This window comes from Lepus europaeus, chromosome 10 (assembly GCF_033115175.1).
Source record: "Lepus europaeus isolate LE1 chromosome 10, mLepTim1.pri, whole genome shotgun sequence".
Lineage (NCBI taxonomy): Eukaryota > Metazoa > Chordata > Mammalia > Lagomorpha > Leporidae > Lepus > Lepus europaeus.
In genome coordinates, this window is record NC_084836.1 from 79673034 (window position 1) to 79687340 (window position 14307).

Here is a 14307-nt window from a genome sequence, read left to right on the forward strand (position 1 = left end):
AGGGGAAACCAGGACAGAATCGGGCACCCCGACCAGGACTAGAAACCCGGTGTGCCAGCGCCGCTAGGTGGAGGATTAGCCTGTTGAGCCACGGCACCTGCCAGAGTGTCTGCTTTTGCTGTGGGATTTCCCTCCACTACAGCCTCCTTAGGTCTCTGTTTTCTTTTATCAGTTACCACTCAGCAGTCCTCTGATTTGCAAGCTATGTTGTTGTCATTCCTTCTCCCATTCCTTCTACTGTAGTGGGTTTTGCCTTTTCCAAAGCATTCCATCCCGGCGGAGTTTCAGAACCAGACAAATGCCGACATATATGTTCAGTGAGTGAACTTTGCCTTGCAGCACCCAAACTTTTATAAATCACTTCTCTGTTCTAGGTCTCCTTTGTATCCTAACTAAATACATACATGCAAAAATGGATATGAACCATATTCTTATTCTTACTTTATAAAAAAAACAAGGTTGAAAGAGGTTATACGCCCCTACCCAAGAGTACAGAGTTGTAACTCTGAGTCCTAGTCTGAGCTCCATGAGCCAAGGCGTATTATTAGTCACACCCCACCACCATCCCGCAAATCTGCAGTACCCCCAAACAAGCACAAAGAAGGTCAGAAAGGAGAGGAGACTGAACAGTGGGAACCACTTAAGATGCTAATTTCTCCCAGGAGATTCATTGAAGTCTATTTCTTTTTCATTACAAATGAAACATAAGGATGGAAAGAAGAAAGGGAGTGAGAGAAGGAGGGAGGGAGGGAAGAAAGAAGCTCAGGGGCCAGCGCTGTGGCGCAGCGGGTTAAAGCCCCAGCCTGCAGTGCCAGCATCCCATATGGTCGCAGGTTCGAGTCCCTGCTGCTCCACTTCCAATCCAGCTTTCTGCTGTGGCCTGGGAAATCAGTAGAGGATGGCCCAAGTCCTTGGGTCCCTGCACCTGTGTGGGAGACCTGGAAGAAGCTCCTGGCTCCTGGCTTTGGATCAGCTCAGCTCTGGCCATTGCGGTCATTTGGGGAGTAAACCAGAGGAATGGAAGACCTCTCTCTCTGGCTCTACCTCTCTCTGTAACTCTGTCTTTCAAATAAATAAATCTAAAAAAAAAAAAAGGAAGGGCAGGAGGGAGGGAGGGAGGGAGGAAGAGAGAGAGAGAGAGAGAAGGGGAGAGAGAAAGGAGCACCTGGGAAATGAACCAGATGGAAGATCCCTGTGTGTCTCTCCATGTCTCTCTGCCTTTCAAATGGAAGGAAAACAAATAATTCAAAAATGTTTAATGTACAGTATTGACTACTGACTGATTCAAGTGCTCACTACGATTTAGTGCTTAAGCCCTGTGTTAGGTGTGAATCTGGGAGGAAAGAGCCCTCCTGAGATGCTGAATTTACCGAATGCTTATATCAGTGCAGTTTGCCAAGTACCCCTGGACTCCAAGAAAAGGACTTCGGGTATCAGGCCTCCCCTGGCTGTCTCTGCCATGCCAAGGAGACCATGTGAGCCTTGGACAATGGCACCATCCATTTTCTTCACGTCCACCAGGATGACAGCCTTGCTCAACAACCACATCTGTATTTGAGCACCTGCATAAGTTGGATTTTCTCTCCAAGCATGGTGTGTCATCTGATGAGGGCTGGGCAGGTGATTTCAGAGCCAGAGCAGAGTCCCCCATACAACCATAAAATGCTGTTTCCAAGTGTCCTGGAGATCACCGTGGGACTGGAATAGTGTCTCAGGGCAGGAAAGCCAAGGCTGGAGAGGAAGAGGCAGTTTAAGGAACAGAAGGGGCTCAGGGTTCCATCCTGGCCTTTGTTTCCTTCCTTTCTTGGGTCTGACACATGGATCATCTAAGACCCTGGCCTCATCGACACTCTTCATTGATGCCAAGGCATCCCATACTGGTGGCGGTTGGAATCCTGGCTGCTCCACTTCTGATCCAGCTCCCTGCTGATGCCCCTGGGAAGGCAGCAGAAGATGACACAAGGGCTTGGGACCCTGCACCCATGTGGGAGACCCGAATAGAGTTCCAGGCACCTGACTTTGGCTTGGCACTGTCCTGACAGTTGCGGCCATTTAGGGAGTCAACCAGCAGATGGAAAAGCTCTCTCTATCTCTTGCTTGCTTGCTCACTCTTTCTCTCTCTCTGTCTCTCCTTGTCTCCCTATCTGCTCTGTGAAAGAAAGAAAGAAAGAAAGAAAGAAAGAAAGAAAGAAAGAAAGAAAGGAATTTTAAAGCAAGAACAAAAGGGTTGCTACTACTCAAATTTGACATTATCTAGCTAACAAAATGAATAACTGCATAAATTCACTGATTATAAAATGTAAAACATACTGCTGTTCCATTGCACAGTAGAGTAACTGTTTATAACACTGAAGTACTGTACTTTTTGTTTAAAAAAAGAAACTCAGAAAAAAAAATGTTTTAAATGCATTCTCCACAAAGAAATGGTAAGTGTTTGATGAGATAGAAATGTTTACCCAGGGGACCAGCAGTGTGGCTTAGAAGGTTAAGGCTCCACCTGCAGTGCCCAGCATCCCATTTGAGTCCCGGCTGCTCCACTTCCAATCCAGCTCTCTGCTATGCCCTAGGAAAGCAGTGGAAGATGGCCCAAGTCCTTGGGCCCCTGTACCCACGTGGGAGACCCAGAAGAAACTCCTGGCTCTTGGCTTCAGATCGGCCCAGTTCTAGCCATTGCAGCCATTTAGGGAGTGAACCAGCAGATAGAAAACCTTTCTCTCTGTCTCTCCCTCTCTGTCTGTAACTCTACTTCTCAAATAAATAAATAAAATCTTTAAAAAGAGAGAGAGAATTGTTGAGAAACAACATTCAGTGTCAAAGTGTCACTCTGTCACCCACTTATTAACCTTTTATTATTATTACTATTTCTCTCCCTGGAGAAGCATGGCAGACCAAGTGACCAAAGTTAACGCGCCAACCACGGAATAAGTTGGCATCATATTGTTCCTCTGGTAAGGCGCATCGAGAAGGCAGGCACATCATCTGTGCAAAACATCTGTCAATAACATTTATGCTAACTAGAACCCTTGAGGAAACAATCCCACAAATGTAGATTGAAGGACATTCCTCAAAATGTCAATGTCATGAAGAGCCGCCAGAAGACTGGAGAACCGTTCTGGACTCCAGGAGGTAAAGAGCCATGACAATAAAACTCAGTTTGCGAGCTTTGAGTCTAGCAGGGACCAAATGAAAAGCTAGCCAGCATTCACTAATTGGAAGTGGATTTTGCACCAGAGAAGTATGCTTTATCAACGTAAAATCTCCAAAGGGTGATGGTGGTAGAAATCTTATGTAGAAACAACCGTTTGTTCTTTTCTTTTTTTAAAGATTTATTTTATTTATTTGAAAGTCAGAGTTACACACAGAGAGAAGGAGAGGCAGAGAGAGAGAGAGAGAGAGGTCTTCCATCTGCTGGTTCATTCCCCAAATGGCCATAATGGCCAGAGCTGTGAGGATCTGAAGCCAGGAGCCTGGAGCCTCCTCCAGGTCTCCCCACATGGGTGCAGGGACCCAAGGACTTGGGCCATCTTCCTCTGCTTTCCCAGGCCATAGCAGAGAGCTGGATTGGAAGAGGAGCAGCCGGGACTAGAACCGGCGACGATATGGAATGCCAGCACTGCAGGTGGCGACTTTACCTCCTACACCACAGCTCCAGCCCCAGCCCTTTGTTCTTAAGAAAAACACACGGAAACACTCAGGCATCCAGGATCACAATGTCCATGACAGATTCTCAAGCTTGATAATGAATACAGAGAAAGAGAGGAAGCAAAGAAGGCAAAAATGTTGACAACCGGAGGATCACGGGGCCATGTACTTATTCCTGCTATTTGCAGGCAATTTTTTCAAAAGAAAGAGTAGGGGAAAAGAAGGAAGAACCAGACAAAGAGAAAGGCCTAGGAATGGCAAGACTCGGGGAGCTGGGAATTCTCACACACAGAGCTGGTGAGTGTAAGTTGGCACATCCTGTCACAGGGAAAACCACACACCTCTCCAAGCACGAATTGAGCGAACACAGCAACCCCACACCTGCTTCCAGCTCAGTGTAGACCAAGAGCTCCCTGCTGTGCAAACATGCACATGCCCTGAAGTTTCATTCCAGACTTGTCATTCATGCCAGAAAAGTTGCAGGGGCCGCTGCTGTGCCGTAGCAGATAAAGCCACCACCTGCAGTGCCGCCATCCCTTATGGGTGCTGATTCCAGTCCCGGCTGCTCCACTTCCGATCCAACTCTCTGCTATGGCCTGGGAAAGCAGAGGAAGATGGCCCAAGTCCTTGGGCCCCTGCACCCACGTGGGAGACCTGGAAGAAGCTCCTGGCTCCTGGCTTTGGGTCTGCGCAGCTCCAGCTGTTGCAGCCAACTGGGGAGTGAACCAGCAGATGGGAGAAGATGGAAGACCTCTCTCTCTCTCGCTCTCTCTCTCTCTGCCTCTCCTTCTCTCTCTGTGTAATTCTGACTTTCAAATCAATAAATCTTTTTTAAAAAAAGAAAAATTACAAACAATTTAATGTGCATCACTGAAAAACTGGGGAGAAATGATGGTGCCTTTCTAGCCTTGCATTGTTCTGAAGTGAGATGCTTGGCTGTGGTGGTTAATCATCTGGTGCCTCGGTCTCCTCCTCTGTGAAATGGGCATAATAAAAATGGTATTCACATGGTAAAGTTGTTATGAGACTAGGTAAAGCATTTGGTATAGTGTCTGTTGCATAACAGAAATTGAATAAATATTCCATATTACTACATATCATGTAATTGATTAAAAAATGATGATGCCAAGATATATTTGTTGGCCTGGAAAGATACTTTTAAAAAAAAGAAGAGTTATTTTGTTATTTGAGAGGCAGAGTTACAGACAGAGAAAGGGAGAGAGATCTTCCACCCACTGGTTCATTTCCCAAATGGTTGCAATGGCTGCAGCTGGGCTGATCTGAAGCCAGGAGCCAGGAGCTTCTTCCAGGTCTCCCACGTTGGGTGCAGGGACCCAAACACTTGGGCCATCTTCTACTGCTTCCCCAGGCCATAGCAGAGAGTTGGATCGGAAGTGGAGCAGCTGGGACTTGAACCAGCACCCATAGGAGATGCCAGCACTGCAGGCGGAGGCTTAGCCCACTACACCATAGCACCGGCCCCAGAAGGATACCTTTGACATAGTATTAGATGAAAAAGTACCTTACTGAATGCAGTGCTAGGTCTGATTGCATTTGTGTGTGTGTGTGTATTGAGGGTTGGGTGTTTAGCACAATAGCTAAGACACAGCTTCGTACACCCACATTTCATATAGGGGTACCTGAGTTAGAATCCAGGGTTGGGGCCAGCAATGTGGCACAGCGAGTTAAGCCACCGTCTTTGATGCTGGCATCCCATATCCCACCTGGGTGCTCCACTTCCTATCCAGCCCCCTACTAATGCAGCCGGGAAAGCAGCAGAGGATGGCCCAAGTGCTTGGGCCCCTGTCACCCTCATGGGAGACCCAGATGCAGTTTCTGGCACTTGGCTTTGGCTTGGTCCAGCCCCAACTGTTGCAGCCACTTGGGGAATGAACCAGCAAATGAAAGATCTCTTTCTCTCTCTGTCCCTTTCTCCCTCTCTCTCTGTCATGTTCCCTTTCAAATAAATAAAGTAAATCTTAAGAAAAAAAAAAAGAATCGAGGCGCCACCGTTGAGTCCAGCTTCCTGCTGATGAATATGCTGGGAGGCGGCAGGTGAGAGCTCAGCTCTCTGGGTCCCTGCTACTTATGCGGGACACCTGGATTGAGTTCCAGCTCCTGGCTTCAGCCCAGCCCAGTCCCAGCTGTAGCATGCATTTGGAGCGTGAACAGCAGGTGGGAAATACACCCCCTCTCTTTATGTCTGTCTGCCTTTCAAATAAATTTTTAAAATACAGAATTTTTTTAAAGATTTATTTATTTTACTTAAAAGAGTTACAGAGAGGCAGAGAGAGAGAGACAGAGACAGAGAGAGAGAATTTTCCAGCCACTGGTCCACTCCCCAAATGACCACACAACAGCCGGAGCTGCACAGATCTGAAGCCAGAAGCCAGGAGCTTCTTCCAGGTCTCCCACATGGGTGCAGGGGCCCAAGGACTTGGGCCATCTTCCACTGCTTTCCCAGGCCACAGCAGAGAGCTGGATCGGAAGTGGAGCAGCCGGGACTTGAATTGGCACCCGTATGGGATGCCAGCACTGCAGGTGGCAGCTTTACCCACTATGCCACAGCATAGGCCCAAAAAATACATGATTTTTTAAACTGTGTTTTTAGGAGTGGACGCCGCGTGAGATGTTCACATCCCGTATGTGCTGGCTTTGAGTCCCAGCTCCACTCCCAATTCCAGCTTCCTGCTCTCACTCATCCTAGGAGGCGGTGGTGGTGGCTCCAGTACTTGGGTCCCTGCCACCCACATGGGAGACGTGAGTTGAGTTCTGGGCTCCTGGCTTGGGCCTGGTCCCATGTGTTGCATGCAGGCATTTGGGGACTCATCCAATGGATGGAAGATCTCTCTCCTCTCTCTCTCTCTCTCTCTCTCTCTCTCTCTATCACTCAGCCTTTCAAATCAATCAATAAACAATCTAGAAAAAAAGTTTTAGAAAATCGAATTAAAAGATAAGCTTACTTTGGTGCAAAAAAAAAAATGAAATCCAAGCATTCGTATTTTTATAACGGGCATTTTCCTAGTATAAAAATGATAGAGACCAACACGTGTTTGCAATCGCAAAATCCTTTGCACCAAAAAGAAACCTCTCCTTTGATTCTCTTTTCCAAAAACTTTGTGGAGGACTCTCGTGAGCGGTCATCGCTCTCGCCACGGGGTCACGCGTCCCCCACGCTTTCATCTCATTTTCTGAGAGCGCGTGGGGGCCCCCGGGCTCGGCTGCAGGAGAACCCCCGCGAGTCCCCACCCACGGACTCTCCACAGCCTGGGTGCGCACCCCAGATCGACCACCAGATGGCAGTGCTCGCCCGCATCAGCCGGCCCCAGCTTCTGTGCCGCCGGGAGCAACCTCACGGAAAGATGTTTGACTAAGAGATGCTAGTGCAAGCTCAAAACAGTGGCGTTCAATATTCAGGCCCAGAGGAACTCGAAGAAGAAGGTGGAGTTTCCCCCACACCACGCGCCCACCCCCTCGGCGACAAAAGTGGCAACAGTGTCTCTGCCATTTGCAGTCTGGGGTCTCAGCCGAACGCCCAGGCGTCCCATGGGGGCTCTGAATCCGCGTCCCTGTACCCTCTTTGTGCCACTCAAAGCCAGATATTGATGTCTGGAAGCAAGAGACATAAGCTTCATTCTCGAAGTGGCTTTTCCTTAAACAAGACCGCTTTAATACTTCCCAAGGTAGGGAAGCTACATAATTTCAAATCTATGCGCACAGAAATAAGAAATTATTTGTAGCAGGCTCCACGTTGACACCCACCAACAAAGGGAGACATTCACAATTTGTCGCCTTCCCAGGGCACCAAAATACAACACGGGCCTGTTCTCCAGCGCCGGGCCGCGGCCGCAGCTGAAGCCGCGCGCTCTCTCGGCTGCGCCCTCCCAATATTTACCAACCAGTCAATCTTTCTTCCCTCCAGGACAACCGACAGTCGAATCCCGTTCAGGCCTAGGCGCCTTGTCCAAAGACTATTACATCAACCCCTTCATTATCCGCCGAACAAGTACAAAGATGGATGTGGGTTTTTGCCTCCTTTGTGGGTGGATATTAAAGAAGCGGGGGCTGGTTTCCAGTTCTGCCTCCTCTGCACCCCCAGGGCAGGTGCATGCGCCCTGGGGCCTCCCACGTCCCCCCCTGGGGCACCCCCTCCAAGGCTGGCACCCGCTGGGTCAACCCAGGCTATGCTGTTATCACGGCTGGAACCGAGGGCTTTTGCAGAACAGAAAGACCGCGGCCAAGGCTGCAGGTGCACAGCCGGTTAATGATGGGGACGCAGCCTCGCTGCAGAGCAGGTGGGCTGGGCACCATGTGCGCGCGGGTGGCATTGCCGGCCACACACATGGGCTCTGTGGAACGTGGCCTCGTATACAAAATCCATCATTGACCCAACCTACCCTAGGTGGCACAGAACTTTATTTGGCCTTATCTTCCAGGGTGGCATAATACTGTCACTCTTTTGAGAAAAATTCCAATTCTGCTGCTCCCCAAGCCAGTGCCTGCTGCCTTCAGCCAGCAGCCTGCAGGGAGACAGCGCTGGCTGGAGGCCAGGGGGTGGGAGGTCTGATGCTGCCATCTTCCTGGTAGGACCAGCCCCCTGAATCCCCTCTCTCAATCCTGTCTCTGCATCTGCATTTCTCCCCGCATAGAATAAGAGGCTCCACTCCATGATTTTTCTTAAAAAAAAAAAAAGATTTTTATTTATTTATCTGAGAGGTAGAGTTAGAGAGAGAGAGAGAGAGAGAGAGAGAGAGAGAGGTCTTCCATCTGCTGGTTCACTCCCCAGATGGCTGCAATGGCTGGAGCTGGGCCCATCCAAAGCCAGGAGCCAGGAGCTTCTTCCGGGTCTCTCATGTGGGTACAGGGGCCCGAGTACTTGGGCCATATTCTACTGCTTTCTCAGGCCATGGCCGAGAGCTGGATCAGAAGAGGAGCAGCTGGGACGCGAACCAGTGCCCATATGGGGTTGCGGCGCCACAGAGGGAGGCTTAGCCCAGTATGCTGCAGTGCCACAGCACCAGCCCCTAAGCATTCATTCTTAAGCCAGGGTGTTACGTTTCTTAACTTTCCCTGAGGCCCAGGAGGCAGGTGTATTCCCATTCAAGTCACTCACGCAGCAGCTGGGACAGGAGCTCCTGGCTCCAGGTTTGCCTCCCTTGAAAGGGCTCTCTCCTTTGTGGGTGTCGAAGGTCAACCTGCCTGTAATCATCCCGTGGACTCCAACACAGATCCCCAGCCAGCCGAGGACCGCCACTCCTGCTCTCTTTAGGTTCCCTAAGTGCAGCCTACACACTGTTTCATACCTCATGGCTATGCCCTCCGCACCGGCAGAAAAAAGACTCAAGTGTGCAAAGAGGCAGGACAGCGGGTGCTTCGCGTGATTGTGCATTTCTATAGGACCACACTCCTCGGAAGGGGGCGCTGGCAGTGTTTTCAGGAGGAATGCAGTTTCTCCTAAGTCTGCCCTTGGAGGAGGCTGTGCCTGTTTGAATAAGACCTCGAAGTGTGGCTGAAGCTTTGGCTCTGTGATCGAAGGTTTGGCTCTCTCCTTCCGGGAAAACTCTTCCTTGAACCCATGCTCCAATTATCTGATGCTCAGGAGCCAATTACCACAAAATGCAGAGGCTTAAGCCAATAGCAACCATTATTTGGTTCCCAAATATGCGTGTTGGGCAGGGCTCAGCGGGAAGAGCCCCTCCTGGCGTCAATGCGCCACTTGGCATGCACTGGGCAGCCTGGGCCAAGTCATCACGGCTGGCGCCTGGGCTGGAGGGGTGCACACAGCTGGGCTGGAGCCGGGGGTGGTGGGGGCGGGGCCTCTTGGGCCTCTCTATGCCCTTGTGTGGTCTCCGCCTATGTTCTTGTGTGAGAGCACCAGGCTCCCAAGGCACTTGTCCCAATGAGAGAGAGAGCCATGTGGAGACTGTCGGCTTTTACGGCCTCTTCAAGGTCCTGTGTCTAGTTCCTGGAGGCAGTCACAGAGCCAGTGTCAGGTTCACTGGGGAGGGAAAGAGAGTCCACCTCTCGATGGTTCGGGAAGAGCAGGTAGGAGCAGAAATACGGTTGTGATCGTTTTTGACAAACACAAGCTGTCATCACAGAGGTCCAGCTCCAAGAGGTGACTGTGCAAAAGTTTACCAACAGTGGAGAGCAGGGCCGGCACTGTGGCGCAGCAGATGAAGCCACCACCTGCAGTGCCGGTATCCCATTTGGGCGCCGGTTCAAGTCCCGGCTGCTCCACTTCTGATCCAGCTCTCTGCTATGACCTGGGAAAGCAGAGGAAGATGGCCCAAGTCTTTGGGCCCTTGAACCCTCGTGGGAGACCCAGAAGAAGCTCCTGGCTCCTGGCTTCAGATCAGCACATCTCCAGCCATTGCAGTCAATTGGGGAGGGAGTAAACCCGCAATAGAAGACCTATCTCTCTCTCTCTCTCTCTGCCTCTCCTTCTCTCGTGTAACTCTGAATTTCAAATAAATAAATAAATAAATCTTTTTAAAAAAGAGTTGTGGAGCAAGCCTGGAGGGAAAGTGGTCAGCTCTAACACCCCATCTCTGACGCCACGCCGAGGCCCCTACTCAGCCGAGAACGCTGTCCACCGTGGCCCCAGTCGACATTTGTGCCTGCAGGCGGGGACCCTTGCCCTTGGCCACGTGTCAGCCATGCCTTTCCTGAGTCATAGCTATTGTCTATAGCTCCAAACCCAGCCCAGATAAAAACTGTTTATGTTTGTAGAGCCTTCAGGCTCAGCATTAGACATTCGGAGAAGCCATTCAAGCAAAAATGGAGTCACGTTGGCCCTGAAGGGTGGAGAAGAGCCTTGGCCGTTCTTGGAGGTCTCATTCCACACAAGTGCTTGCTGGTTCTCTCCTGCACCCAGCCTGGACAACTAGATCAGTAGCCTCCTCCTCCAAGCAGCCTTCCTTGATCTTCACCTGCTGGCAGGATGCGCAATTCCATTTTTTGTGCCACAACCAAGCCCCCTACCTGAGCATGCTAGCTCCTTCTTTCTCTGAGTTGTGTTCCCTGAAGGCCCTGAGCTCCCTCTTGGTCTGGGGCCACATGTGCAACGCGGTCACACCCCTCATGGTGCCTGGCCCAGTGGGGAGCACACATAGATCATTGCCTGCTGATTGCCAAATGGAAGAAAAGAGAGGATGAGATCCCAGGGCTGTCCCCTTCCACGAGGAGAGGCTGAAAGTGTGTTGTATCTACATTTGCTGCATTGGGAACCCCATTCACAGACACACGTGTAGGCACAGCCCATGTGCTGGGCCTGCTTTGTGCATGGGTGAGTCTGTGAGCACGTGCATTTGAGTCTCTGTGTGTGTTTGCATGTGGCTGCTTGCTCTGTGCGCCTGTGTGGGAGCCTGCATGTCTACACATGTGTGTGTTGGCCTACAAGCATGTGCATGTTTGCGTGTGCCCAAATATGCGTACTTGAATGCGTGCATGTGTGACTGCGCATGTGCGCATGGATTTGTGTGGGTATGTGCGTGTGTTATCTGTATACGTGTCTGTGTGTGTGCAAGGCTCTGCAAGGCTGGGCTACAGGGCATCGTCCCTTCATTGGCCATTCCTCCCGCGTCCCAGAAAAGCCATCCTGACTTCCTCTCGGGGGTGGGGTGCTAAGCAGAGGTCAAGTGACTCACTCCAGACCCCACAGCAAGTAGGCGGCGGCTCTGCGAGGGTCTGATTGCCAAGCTCACACTCCCTCTGCGTGGTCGAGCTGCCTCTCTGTGGCGTATTGGCACCTGGCCCAGACTTCACCGCCGGGAACTCTGAGAGCTTCCATTGTGAGCCAGAAGTGGCTTCGAGCCATCGCTCTGGGATCGCAGGTGACAGCTCTGTTCTGAGTCGCTGAGGGAGGAGTGACTCCCAAGGGGTTGGGGGGAAGAAAAAGGGGGCCCTCATTTTGTGCGGCTAAAGGGTTGGAAATCACAGGCATGTAAGAGGAGAGAGGAGAGCCAAGCCGATGAGTAATAATGAAGATGTCAAGGAGGACACACACAGAGGGCGCCGGGAGTGAGAGGCTCAGAGGCGGAAGCGCACACACAAACGGCAACAGGAAGCAGAGAGCGCTCAGGGCCACACGGGCTCAGGAAACTTTTTGTCTCCGACTTTAATTGGTGACCCTGCTCCGAGTTGCTGGAAATTGGGCACAGCTCAAGGGACCGGAGGGCCGGGGTGCAGACAATGAGCCGCTGAATGGCATGGAAAGGCAGCCAAGAACCAAACACGGTGGTTTTCAGCCCCAGCCTCCTCGGTGGATCGCAGTTCTGAGTCCCGGCCCTGGTGCCGGGTTCTGGAAGCTTCCCAGACGGTGTCCCTGCGGCCCCCTCCATGGAAATCCACCAGCTCAGAGGGCCCCGTGGGCGAGACGGCTGGGCAATCGGCACGAGCAGGCTCCCGTGTCCCTGGAAATGGAGTCGCGTGCTGAAAACAGCAGAGCTCATATGATCCAGTGTGACCCAAAGGAGTTTTTTTTTTTTTTTTTAAGACGCTACTCAGGGTAGGGAGTCAACGTCCCAAGGGCTGAGCTGAAGCCACAGCAAATGGCCAGTGGCTTCCATCCAGGATAAACGATGCTGGCCCACAGCAGACTTGTGTTTTGTGGAGCTGGCACAGATGAGCACGGGGCCACTGCCACCCACCACCTCCCCCCTGCTCAAACCTCGCAAACATCGGTTTAAAGGAACACAAACTTAAGGTTCACATTTGGGCCTGGCTGAGACCAGCACCTGCTGTGAAACCAGGAAATGCAGTCCAAGGAAGAAATTTAGGAAGTGAGCACTTTAGACAGAAAAGGTATAAGCACTTGTCTTTCTCCTCTCTTCAAACACCTCTAGGGGCCAGCGCTGGGGGGCTGCGGGTTAATCCCCTGCCTTTGACACCAGCAACCACATCACAGCACAGATCCAAGTCCCGGCTGCTCTGCTTCTGATGCAGCTCCCTGCTGATGCATCTAGGAAAGCAATGTAAGATGTTCCGAGTGCTTGGGCCCCTGCACCCACATGGGAGACCAGGACGGAACTCCTGGCTCCTGGCTTCAGCCTGGCCCAGTCTCAGACTTTTCAGCTGTTTGGGAGTGAACTAGTAGATAGAAGATCTCTCTCTCTCTCTCTCTCTCTCTCTCTCCCTTTCAAATAAATAAAATAAATGTTTTAAAGATATCTCTAGACCAACAGTGAAGAAACAAAAGTCTGTTGAGAGGGGCCAGCACTGTGGCACAGCAAGTAAAGCCACTGCCTGCAGTGCCAACATCTCATATGGGCACAGGTTCAAGTCCCGGCTGCTCCACTTCCAATCCAGCTCTCTGCTATGACCTGGGAAAGCAGTAGAAGATGGCCCAAGTCCTTGGGCCCCTGCACCCACGTGGGAGACCTGGAAGAAGCTCCTGGATCCTGGCTCCTGGCTTCAGATGGGCACAGCTCCAGTCTTTGTGGCCGTCTGGGGAGTGAACCAGCAGATGGAAGACCTCTCTCTCTCTCTCTCTCTCTCTCTCTCTCTCTCTGTAACTCTGACTTTCAAATAAATAAATAAATCTTTAAAAAAAAAAAAAAAGTCTGTTGAGAGCAAAGGGTAATAGTAAGGAAACCAAATCCAAAGGATGGGGGAGCTGCAAAATAAAGATTGCCGAGAGGTGAGTAGGTGGAAGCCCATTGATGAGCAAGTGGGATAAAAGCAGAGGATTGACAGCTGGCCCTGGGGGAGAGCCACCGACACAGACTTTTGATTTCAACAGCAGCAGAGCCTGCTTCTCTGCACTGAGCAAACTGGGAAGGAGCTGGGAGTCGGGACCCCTAGCGTGAGAACAAGGAGCTAAGCCCTCCCCATTCTGGCCTATGAAAGGCGTCTGTCCGTCTGTCCAGTACTCCTGCTCTTCCCAAAGGCTCCCCACCCAAACCGCCCAGGTCGCAGTACAAACACACACCAATTACCTAGGGGCAATCTACCCATTCCCTCCTCCTTAAAAATGATTAATAAAAGACACGGAAACACCCAAATAAGCAAATAAATAACCCCAGAGAGCAGAGACACAATTCAGGAACCAAGAAGAGGAGGAAAAAAATCAAACTCTAGTATCCTCAGACTGTATTACATCAATAGGACAGGAATATAATGTTCCAAAAATGGGACAATGAACAAGAAAGGATTCTTGGAAATCAGAAATATGCTTTGTGGCTTTAAAAATTAAAGGGGGAGGGGCAGCATTGTGGCATAGTGGGTAAAGCCGCTGCCTGCAGTGCGGCATCTCATATGGGTGCCAGTTCGAGTCCTGGCTGCTCCACTTCCAATCCAGCTCTCTGCGAGGAGACCTGGAAGAAGCTTCTGGCTCTGGATCAGCACAGTTCCTGCCGTCGCAGCCATCTGGGGAGTGAACCAACGGAAGGAAGACCTCTCTCTCTCTCTCTCTCTCTCTCTCTCTCTCTCTGCCTCTCCTCTCTCTGTATAACTCTAACTTTTAAATAAATAAATAAATAAATCTTTTAAAAAATATTAAAATGGGGAGTTGCTGTTAGCCTTGTGGCTAAGCCACCTGTGCTGCACAACAGATTGCCTGGGTCCAACTCCTGGCTGCAGGTCCTGGCACCAGTTTCCTGACAATGCAGTGCAGGCCCTGGGAGGCAGCAGAAGCAGCTCAAGCCATTGGGATCCCATCACTCC